Below are 11,743 nucleotides of genomic sequence, written 5' to 3' on the forward strand. Positions count from 1 at the left end.
ATAAATGTTTATTATTCATGCTAGAATCATATTAACCGGAAACATAATACATGTGTGAATACATAGACAAACAGAGTGTCACTAGTATGCCTCTACTTGACTAGCTCGTTGATCAAAGATGGTTATGTTTCCTAGCCATAGACATGAGTTGTCATTTGATTAATGGGATCACATCATTAGGAGAATGATGTGATTGACTTGACCCATTCCGTTAGCTTAGCACTTGATCGTTTAGTATGTTGCTATTGCTTTCTTCATGACTTATACATGTTCCTATGACTATGAGATTATGCAACTCCCGTTTACCGGAGGAACACTTTGTGTGCTACCAAATGTTACAATGTAACTGGGTGATTATAAACGTGCTCTACAGGTGTCTCTGAAGGTACTTGTTGGGTTGGCGTATTTCGAGATTAGGATTTGTCACTCCGATTGTCGGAGAGGTATCTATGGGCCCACTCGGTAATGCACATCACTTAAGCCTTGCAAGCAATGTGACTAATGAGTTAGTTGCGGGACGATGCATTACAGAACGAGTAAAGAGAATTGCCGGTAACGAGATTGAACTAGGTATTGAGATACCGATGATCGAATCTCGGGCAAGTAACATACCGATGACAAAGGGAACAACGTATGTTGTTATGCGGTTTGACCGATAAAGATCTTCGTAGAATATGTGGGAGCCAATATGAGCATCCAGGTTCCGCTATTGGTTATTGACCGGAGACGTGTCTCGGTCATGTCTACATAGTTCTCGAACCCGTAGGGTCCGCACGCTTAAAGTTCGATGATGGTTATATTATGAGTTTATGTGTTTTGATGTACCGAAGGTAGTTCGGAGTCCCGGATGTGATCATGGACATGACGAGGAGGCTCGAAATGGTCGAGACATGAAGATTGATATATTGGACGACTATATTCGGACACCGGAGTGGTTCCGGGTGTTATCGGATATATACCGGAGTACCGGGGGGTTACCGGAACCCCCCTGGAGGTTATTGGGCCTCATGGGCCCAAGTGGTGGAAGAGGAGAGGCGGCCAAGGGGCAGCAGCACGCCCCTCCCCCCCAAGTCCGAATTGGACAAGGAGGGCCCCCCCCCTTTCCTTTCCCCCTCTCTCTCCTTCCCTCTCCTCTCCTACTCCAACATGGAAAGGGGGAGTCCTACTCCCGGTGGGCTGCTGCTATGTCACGCTCCTCATCTAACAGGTCAAGAGCTTCCTGTCGTGCCTTCTCGTTGTCAGCTTCAACATATGCCGCTACACGAGGTGAGTCATGACGGATGTCACTAGGAAGAACCACCTCCGCACCATAAACCATGAATAAAGGCGTGTATCCCGTCGATCTGTTGGGTGTGGTATTGATGCTCCATAACACAGAAGGTAACTCATCAACCCAACAACCCGGCGTCCGTTGCAAAGGAACCATAAGCCGGGGTTTGATGCCTCTCAAGATCTCTTGATTGGCTCTCTCTGCTTGACCATTGGACTGGGGGTGAGCCACTGATGATACGTCAAGCCGGATGTGCTCACGTTGACAGAACTCCTTCATGGCACCCTTTGATAAATTAGTACCATTGTTTGTTATAATGCAGTGTGGAAAGCCAAACTGGAAGATCACCTTTTTGATGAATTGAACCGCCGTAGCTGCATCACACTTACTAACTGGCTCTGCCTCCACCCATTTAGTGAACTTATCAACCGCCACCAAAAGGTGGGTCTTTTTGTCCTTGGATCTCTTGAAGGGTACAACCATATCGAGCCCCCAAGTTGCAAACGGCCAAGTAATTGGAATCATCCTCAACTCTTGAGCCGGTACGTGAGCCCGTCGTGAGAACTTTTGACATCCATCACACCTTTTGACCAAGTCCTCAGCATCATCATGAGCCGTCAACCAATAGAAACCATGACGAAACGCCTTGGCCACCAGCGATTTCGAACCGGCGTGTTGACCACAATCTCCTTCGTGGATCTCATGCAATATTTCACGGCCTTCTTCAGGGGATACACAGCGTTGAAACACCCCTGTCACACTGCAACGATGTAACTCTCCATTGATAATAGTCATGGACTTGGACCGCCGGATTATCTGCCTGGCCAAAGTTTCATCCTCTGGTAACTCACCCCGGTTCATATACGCCAAATATGGAACCGTCCAATCCGGGATAACATGAAGAGCCGCCACCAACTGAGCTTCCGGATCAGGAATAGCCAAATCCTCTTCACCAGTGAGCTTGACGGACGGATTATGCAGAACATCCAGGAAGACATTAGGTGGAACCGGTTTACGTTGGGAACCCAGGCGGCTTAAAGCGTCCGCCGCTTCATTCTTCCGTCGGTCCACATGATTCACCTGATAACCTTTGAAGTGACCTGCAACAATATCCACCTCACGACGATATGCCGCCATGAGTGGGTCCTTGGAGTCCCAAGTGCCGGACACTTGTTGAACCACCAGATCCGAGTCACCGAAGCACTTAACTCGGCTTAGGTTCATCTCCTTAGCCATCCGAAGACCATGGAGTAAAGCCTCATATTCAACTGCATTGTTAGTGCAAGGGAACATTAAACGGAGAACATAACAAAACTTATCACCTCATGGGGAAGTTAATACGACTCCAGCCCCCGAGCCCTCCAATTGCCTGGACCCATCAAAATGAATAGTCCAATAAGTATGATCCGGCTTCTCCTCTAGCGCTTGTAGTTCTGTCCAATCATTGATGAAATCCACAAGTGCCTGAGATTTGATCGCCGTTCGGGGTATGTATTTCAACCCGTGAGGCCCGAGCTCGATAGCCCACTTAGCAATCCGGCCAGTCGCCTCCCTATTCTGGATTATATCCCCCAAAGGAGCAGAGCTGACCACCGTGATGGGATGACCTTGGAAATATTGCTTAAGCTTCCGGCTTGCCATAAAAACTCCATACACCAATTTTTGCCAATGCGGGTACCTCTGCTTGGACTCAATAAGTACCTCACTGATATAGTAAACCGGCCGTTGAACCGGATATTCCTTTCCGGCCTCCTTGCGCTCCACCACAATAGCCACACTAACAGCCCGGGCGTTAGCTGCCACATATAGCAACAATGGCTCTTTGTCAACCGGAGCAGCGAGAACCGGCGGATTAGCCAGCTGCCGCTTTAAGTCCTCAAACGCTTCATTAGCGGCGTCACTCCAGACGAAGTTATCCGTTTTCTTCAGCATCTGATACAAAGGGATGGCCTTCTCGCCAAGGCGACTGATAAACCGGCTCAACGCGGCAATCCGGCCTGCCAGGCGCTGAACATCATTGATACACTTTGGTTTGGCCAAAGAGGTGATGGCTTTGATCTTTTTCGGGTAAGCTTCAATGCCTCTATTAGACACCAAAAAGCCCAAGAGCTTGCCTGCCGGTACACCAAAAACACACTTGGCCGGATTAAGCATCATTTTATAAACCCGCAGGTTATCAAAGGTCTCCTTCAAGTCACCTATCAATGTATCCTTCTTTCTAGATTTTACCACAATATCATCCACATAAGCATGAACATTGCGGCCGATCTGATCATGAAGAAAATTCTGCACACACTGTTGATAAGTCGCCTGGGCACTCTTGAGCCCAAAGGGCATAGACACATAACAGAAGGCTCCAAAAGGAGTTATGAAGGCTGTCTTCTCCTGGTCCTTAACTGCCATTTTGATCTGATGATAACCAGAATATGCATCCAGAAAGCTCAAACGCCCACAACCCGCCGTAGCATCAATGATTTGATCAATACGCGGGAGAGCAAAAGGATCTGCTGGGCAAGCTTTGTTGAGATCTGTATAGTCCACACACATATGCCAAGTGCCATTCTTCTTAAGTACTAGCATCGGATTAGCCAACCACTCAGGATGAAACACTTCGATGATAAACCCAGCCGCCAAGAGCCTGGCAACTTCTTCTCCAATAGCCTTGCGTCTTTCTTCATTGAACCGGCGAAGAAATTGTTTGACCTATTTATACTTGGGATCAACATTGAGAGTGTGCTCAGCGAGTTCTCTCGGTACACCTGGCATGTCAGAAGGCTTCCACGCAAAGATGTACCAATTCTCACGGATGAACTCGATGAGCGCGCTTTCCTATTTCGGATCCAAGTTAGCGCTGATGCTAAACTGCTTGGACAATCGCCGGGCATGAAGTCAACAAGCTTAGTCTCATCATCCGATTTAAACTTCAGGGCCGGATCATGCTCTGTAGTTGGTTTCTTCAATGAAGTCATATCTGCCGGATCAACATTGTCTTTGTAAAACTTCAACTCTTCTGTTGCACAAACCGACTCAGCATAAGCCGCATCACCTTCTTCACACTCCAGAGCGATCTTGCGGCTCCCATGCACTGTTATAGTTCCCTTGTGACCCGGCATCTTGAGCTGCAGATATACATAACAAGGCCGTGCCATAAACTTAGCATAAGCTGGCCGTCCAAACATGGCATGATACGGGCTTTTGATTTTCACCACTTCAAAGGTCAAAGTTTCTGATCTCGAGTCATGCTCATCTCCAAAAGCCACCTCCAGAGCTATTTTACCAACAGGATATGCCGATTTACCAGGCACCACGCCATGGAACACCATATTGGACGGTTTAAGCTTTTTATCTGTTAACCCCATGCGATGGAAAGTTTCATAATAAAGGATATTGATACTACTCCCCCCATCCATGAGTACCTTAGTGAACTTATAACCTCCCACCTGAGGCGCCACCACCAACGCCAGATGACCCGGATTGTCAACCCGGGGCGGATGATCTTCTCTACTCCACACGATTGGCTGCTCAGACCAGCGCAAGTAACGGGGCACCGCCGGTTCAACGGAGTTTACCGCCCTCTTATGAAGCTTCTGATCGCGCTTGTACAAGCTAGTGGTGAAGACATGATACTGCCCACTATTCAACTACTTTGGGTTGCTCTGATAACCCGACTGCTGCTGTTGCTGCTGATTGCCCTGATGATTATAACCACCTTGGTTGCCCTAATTACCTTGATTGTTATGTCCACCCTGATTACCGTGGAAGCCTGAACCGGAATTTCCTCCGCCATAACCCGGCCCATGAGATCCGGGGCCTGAACCGCCACCCGGTCCATGATCATACCGAAAAGAATCAGAATTTTTGAACTCTTGCATGATGTAACAATCTTTCCAGAGGTGCGTGGACGGGTTCTCCTTTGTCCCGTGCTTCGGGCAAGGCTGGTTCAACAGATAAGACAGGCGATCCGGGTTAGGACTTGTCCCTCCACCATGCTGGGGCGGTTTACCCTTACGCCGCTGGCCCTTGTCATGTGTGTTGGTATTAGCCACAAAGTCTAAACTGTGGTCCGCCTTACGCTTGCCGCCGTTTCCATGACCCGTCGGGTTGTGGTGCTGTCCCTTGGCGTTGCCGCTCCTTTTTCCCTTCCCTGTCTTATCATCGTCAGACTCGGGATCCTTGGTACTATCAGAGTCGGCATACTTCACTAGAGCGGCCATGAGAGTTCCCATGTCATTACAATGACGTTTGAGCCGTCCCAACTTCAACTTCAGGGGTTCAAACCGGCAATTGCCTTCCAATGTTAAAATTGTGGTATCAGCATTGATGCGGTCCGATGAATGCAAAATCTCTGAAACCCGGCGCACCCAACGGGTTGTTGACTCTCCTTCCTCCTGGACACAGGCAGCTAAGTGTTGGGATTCGTAGCATAATTTAAAATTTTCCTACGCTCACCAAGATGCATCTATGGAGTCTACTAGCAACGAAGGGAAAGGAGTGCATCTACATACCCTTGTAGATCGCGAGCGGAAGCGTTCCAATGAACGTGGATGACGGAGTCGTACTCGCCGTGATACAAATCACCGATGACCGAGTGCCGAACGGACGGCACCTCCGCGTTCAACACACGTACGGTGCAGCGACGTCTCCTCCTTGTTGATCCAGCAAGGGGGAAGGAGAGGTTGATGGAGATCCAGCAGCACGACGGCGTGGTGGTGGATGTAGCGGGTCTCGGCAGGGCTTCGCCGAGCTTCTGCGAGACGGAGAGGTGTAGCAGGGGAGGAGGGAGGCGCCCAAGGCTGTAGGTTGCTGTCCTCCCCCTTTATATAGGCCCCCTGGGGGGGCGCCGGCCCTAGAGATGGGATCTCAAGGGGGGGCGGCGGCCAAAGGGGGGAAGGGGTTGCCTTGCCCCCCAAGGCAAGGGGGAAGCCCCCCACCCTAGGGTTCCCAACCCTAGGCGCATGGGGGGAGGCCCAAGGGGGGCGCCCCAGCCCACTAAGGGCTGGTTCCCTTCCACTTTCAGCCCACGGGGCCCTCCGGGATAGGTGGCCCCACCCGGTGGACCCCCGGGACCCTTCCGGTGGTCCTGGTACAATACCGGTAACCCCCGAAACTTTCCCGGTGGCCGAAACTGGACTTCCTATATATAATTCTTCACCTCCGGACCATTCCGGAACCTCTCGTGACGTCCGGGATCTCATCCGGGACTCCGAACAACTTTCGGGTTTCCGCATACACATATCTCTACAACCCTAGCGTCACCGAACCTTAAGTGTGTAGACCCTACGGGTTCGGGAGACATGCAGACATGACCGAGACGCCTCTCCGGTCAATAACCAACAGCGGGATCTGGATACCCATGTTGGCTCCCACATGTTCCACGATGATCTCATTGGATGAACCACGGTGTCGAGGATTCAATCAATCCGATATACAATTCCCTTTGTCAATCGGTATGTTACTTGCCCGAGATTCGATCGTCGGTATCCCAATACCTTGTTCAATCTCGTTACCGGCAAGTCTCTTTACTCGTACCGCAATGCATGATCCCGTGACTAACGCCTTAGTCACATAGAGCTCATTATGATGATGCATTACCGAGTGGGCCCAGAGATACCTCTCCGTCACACGGAGTGACAAATCCCAGTCTCGATCCGTGCCAACCCAACAGACACTTTCGGAGATACTCGTAGTGCACCTTTATAGTCACCCAGTTACGTTGTGACGTTTGGCACACCCAAAGCACTCCTACGGTATCCGGGAGTTGCACGATCTCATGGTCTAAGGAAAAGATACTTGACATTGGAAAAGCTCTAGCAAACGAAACTACACGATCTTTTATGCTATGCTTAGGATTGGGTCTTGTCCATCACATCATTCTCCTAATGATGTGATCCCGTTATCAATGACATCCAATGTCCATAGTCAGGAAACCATGACTATCTGTTGATCAACGAGCTAGTCAACTAGAGGCTTACTAGGGACACATTGTGGTCTATGTATTCACACATGTATTACGATTTCCAGACAATACAATTATAGCATGAATAATAGAAAATTACCATGAACAAAGAAATATAATAATAACCATTTATTATTGCCTCTAGGGCATATTTCCAACAGTCTCCCACTTGCACTAGAGTCAATAATCTAGTTACATTGTGATGAATCGAACACCCATTGCGTCCTGGTGTTGATCATGTTTTGCTCTAGGGAGAGGTTTAGTCAATGGATCTGCAATATTCAGGTCCGTATGTACTTTAAAAATATATATGTCTCCATTTAGAACACTTTCACGAATGGAGTTGAAGCGCGCTTGATATGCCTGGTCTTCCTGTCAAACCTGGGCTCCTTCGCAAGGGCAATAGCTCCAGTGTTGTCACAGAAGAGAGTCATCGGGCCCGACGCATTGGGAATCACCCCTAGGTCGGTAATGAACTCCTTCATCCAGACTGCTTCCTGTGCTGCCTCCGAGGCTGCCATGTATTCCGCTTCACATGTAGATCCCGCCACGACGCTTTGCTTGCAACTGCACCAGCTTACTGCTCCTCCATTCAAAATATACACGTATCCGGTTTGTGACTTCGAGTCATCCAGATCTGTGTCGAAGCTAGCGTCGACGTAACCCTTTACGACGAGCTCTTCATCACCTCCATAAACGAGAAACATATCCTTAGTCCTTTTCAGGTACTTCAGGATATTCTTGACCTCTGTCCAGTGTTCCATGCCGGGATTACTTTGGTACCTTCCTACCAAACTTACGGCAAGGTTTACATCAGGTCTGGTACACAGCATGGCATACATAATAGACCCTATGGCCGAGGCATAGGGGATGACACTCATCTTTTCTATATCTTCTGCCGTGGTCGGGCATTGAGCCGTGCTCAATTGCACACCTTGCAATACAGGCAAGAACCCCTTCTTGGACTGATCCATACTGAACTTCTTCAATATCTTGTCAAGGTATGTACTCTGTGAAAGACCAATGAGGCGTCTTGATCTATCTCTATAGATCTTGATGCCTAATATATAAGCAGCTTCTCCAAGGTCCTTCATTGAAAAACACTTATTCAAATAGGCCTTAATACTTTCCAAGAATTCTATATCATTTCCCATCAATAATATGTCATCCACATATAATATGAGAAATGCTACAGAGCTCCCACTCACTTTCTTGTAAACACAGGCTTCTCCATTAGTCTGTGTAAACCCAAACGCTTTGATCATCTCATCAAAGCGAATGTTCCAACTCCGAGACGCTTGCACCAGCCCATAGATTGAGCGCTGGAGCTTGCATACTTTGTTAGCATTCTTAGGATCGACAAAACCTTCCGGCTGCATCATATACAACTCTTCCTTAAGGAAGCCGTTAAGGAATGCCGTTTTGACGTCCATCTGCCATATCTCATAATCATAGTATGCGGCAATTGCTAACATGATTCGGACGGACTTTAGCTTCGCTACGGGTGAGAAAGTCTCATCATAGTCAACCCCTTGAACTTGTCGATAACCCTTAGCGACAAGTCGAGCTTTGTAGATGGTCACATTACCATCTGCGTCCGTCTTCTTCTTAAAGATCCATTTGTTTTCTATGGCTCGCCGATCATCGGGCAAGTCAGTCAAAGTCCATACTTCGTTTTCATACATGGATCCTATCTCAGATTTCATGGCTTCTAGCCATTTGTCGGAATCCGGGCCCGCCATCGCTTCTTCATAGTTCGAAGGTTCACCGTTGTCTAACAACATGATTTCCAGGACAGGGTTGCCGTACCACTCTGGTGCGGAACGAGTCCTTGTGGACCTACGAAGTTCAGTAACTTGATCTGAAGCTTCATGATCATCATCATTAACTTCCTCCCCAGTCGGTGTAGGCACCACAGGAACATTTTCCCGCGCTGCGCTACTTTCCGGTTCGGAAGGGGTGACTATCACCTCATCAAGTTCCACTTTCCTCCCACTCAATTCTTTCAAGAGAAACTCCTTCTCCAGAAAGGACCCGTTCTTGGCAACCAAGATCTTGCCTTCGGATCTGAGGTAGAAGGTATACCCAATGGTTTCCTTAGGGTATCCTATGAAGACGCATTTTTCCGATTTGGGTTCGAGCTTTTCAGGTTGAAGTTTCTTGACATAAGCATCGCATCCCCAAACTTTTAGAAACGACAACTTAGGTTTCTTTCCAAACCATAATTCATACGGTGTCGTCTCAACGGATTTCGACGGAGCCCTATTTAAAGTGAATGCAGCAGTCTCTAAAGCATAACCCAAAATGAGAGCGGTAAATCGGTAAGAGACATCATAGATCGCACCATATCCAATAGAGTGCGATTACGATGTTCGGACACACCATTTCTCTGAGGTGTTCCAGGCGGCGTGAGTTGTGAAACTATTCCACATTTCCTTAAGTGTGCACCAAACTCGTGACTTAAATATTCTCCACCACGATCTGATCGTAAGAATTTTATTCTCCTGTCACGTTGATTCTCAACCTCACTCTGAAATTCCTTGAACTTTTCAAAGGTTTCAGACTTGTGTTTCATTAGGTAGACATACCCATATCTACTTAAATCATCAGTGAGAGTGAGAACATAACGATATCCTCCGCGAGCCTCAACACTCATTGGACCACACACATCGGTATGTATGATTTCCAATAAGTTGGTTGCTCGCTCCATTGTTTCGGAGAACGGAGTCTTGGTCATCTTACCCATGAGGCATGGTTCGCACGTGTCAAATGATTCATAATCAAGAGACTCCAAAAGTCCATCTGCATGGAGCTTCTTCATGCGCTTGACACCAATGTGACCAAGACGGCAGTGCCACAAGTATGTGGGACTATCGTTATCAACTTTACATCTTTTGGTATTCACACTATGAACATGTGTAACATCACGTTCGAGATTCATCAAAAATAAACCATTGACCAGCGGGGCATGACCATAAAACATATCTCTCAAATAAATAGAACAACCATTATTCTCGGATTTAAATGAGTAGCCATCTCGAGTTAAACAAGATCCAGATACAATGTTCATGCTCAAAGCTGGCACTAAATAACAATTATTGAGGTTTAAAACTAATCCCGTGGGTAGATGCAGAGGTAGCGTGCCGACGGCGATCACATCGACCTTGGAACCATTCCCGACACGCATCGTCACCTCGTCCTTCGCCAGTCTCCGTTTATTCCGTAGTTCCTGTTTTGAGTTACAAATATGAGCAACCGCACCGGTATCAATTACCCAGGAGCTACTACGAGTACTGGTAAGGTACACATCAATTACATGTATATCACATATACCTTTGGTGTTGCCGGCCTTCTTCTTGTCCGCTAAGTATTTGGGGCAGTTCCGCTTCCAGTGACCACTTCCCTTACAATAAAAGCACTTAGTCTCGGGCTTGGGTCCATTCTTTGACTTCTTCCCAGTAACTGGTTTACCGGGCGCGGCAACTCCCTTGCCGTCCTTCTTGAAGTTCTTCTTACCCTTGCCCTTCTTGAACTTAGTGGTTTTATTCACCATCAACACTTGATGTTCTTTTCTGATCTCCCCTTCCGCTGATTTCAGCATTGAATATACCTCGGGAATGGTCTTTTCCATCCCCTGCATATTGTAGTTCATCACAAAGCTCTTGTAGCTTGGTGGAAGCGACTGGAGGATTCTGTCAATGACCGCGTCATCCGGGAGATTAACTCCCAGCTGAGTCAAGCGGTTATGCAACCCAGACATTCTGAGTATGTGCTCACTAACAGAACTGTTCTCCTCCATTTTACAGCTGAAGAACTTATCGGAGACATCATATCTCTCGACCCGGGCATGAGCTTCAAAAACTAATTTCAGCTCCTCGAACATCTCATATGCTCCATGTTTCTCAAAACGCTTTTGGAGACCTGGTTCTAAGCTGTAAAGCATGCCGCACTGAACGAGGGAGTAATCATCAGCACGTGATTGCCAAGCGTTCATAACGTCTTGGTTCTGTGGGATTGGTGCATCACCTAGCGGTGCTTCTAAGACATAATCTTTCTTGGCTACTATGAGGATGAGCCTCAGGTTCCGGACCCAGTCCGTATAGTTGCTGCCATCATCTTTCAGCTTGGTTTTCTCTAGGAACGCGTTGAAATTGAGGACAACGTTGGCCATTTGATCTACAAGACATAGTGTAAAGATTTTAGACTAAGTTCATGATAATCAAGTTCATCTAATCAAATTATATAATGAACTCCCACTCAGATAGACATCCCTCTAGTCATATAAGTGAAACATGATCCGAGTTAACTAGGCCGTGTCCGATCATCACGTGAGACGGACTAGTCATGATCGGTGAACATCTCCATGTTGATCGTATCTTCTATACGACTCATGCTCGACCTTTCGGTCCTCCGTGTTCCGAGGCCATGTCTGTACATGCTAGGCTCGTCAAGTCAACCTAAGTGTATTGCGTGTGTTCCGAGGCCATGTCTGTACATGCTAGGCTCGTCAACACCCG

The sequence above is a fragment of the Aegilops tauschii genome, chromosome 5 (assembly GCF_002575655.3).
Source record: "Aegilops tauschii subsp. strangulata cultivar AL8/78 chromosome 5, Aet v6.0, whole genome shotgun sequence".
Taxonomy (NCBI): domain Eukaryota; kingdom Viridiplantae; phylum Streptophyta; class Magnoliopsida; order Poales; family Poaceae; genus Aegilops; species Aegilops tauschii.